Genomic DNA, 249 nt, shown 5'->3' with positions numbered 1-249 from the left:
AGATCCTTTTAACTTTTGATACTTATAAAAATACAATACCTTAAGAACTTTAAATTGCATTCTTAAGAACTTTAAATTGAATTTTTATGTGCAGTAATACAATGTACACTTCTGGAGCATCATATAGATCTTCTTTTTAACCATTCTATAAGTTTTTACTACCTTGTATTGTACACACAATAAATTTTCTTTCATCTTCAGATGAATTCATAATTTCTTTTCTTTATTACCATGTTTATTTTCTCAACT

Source organism: Brassica oleracea, chromosome C8 (assembly GCF_000695525.1).
Source record: "Brassica oleracea var. oleracea cultivar TO1000 chromosome C8, BOL, whole genome shotgun sequence".
NCBI classification, from domain to species: domain Eukaryota; kingdom Viridiplantae; phylum Streptophyta; class Magnoliopsida; order Brassicales; family Brassicaceae; genus Brassica; species Brassica oleracea.
This window is presented reverse-complemented; position numbering follows the sequence as displayed.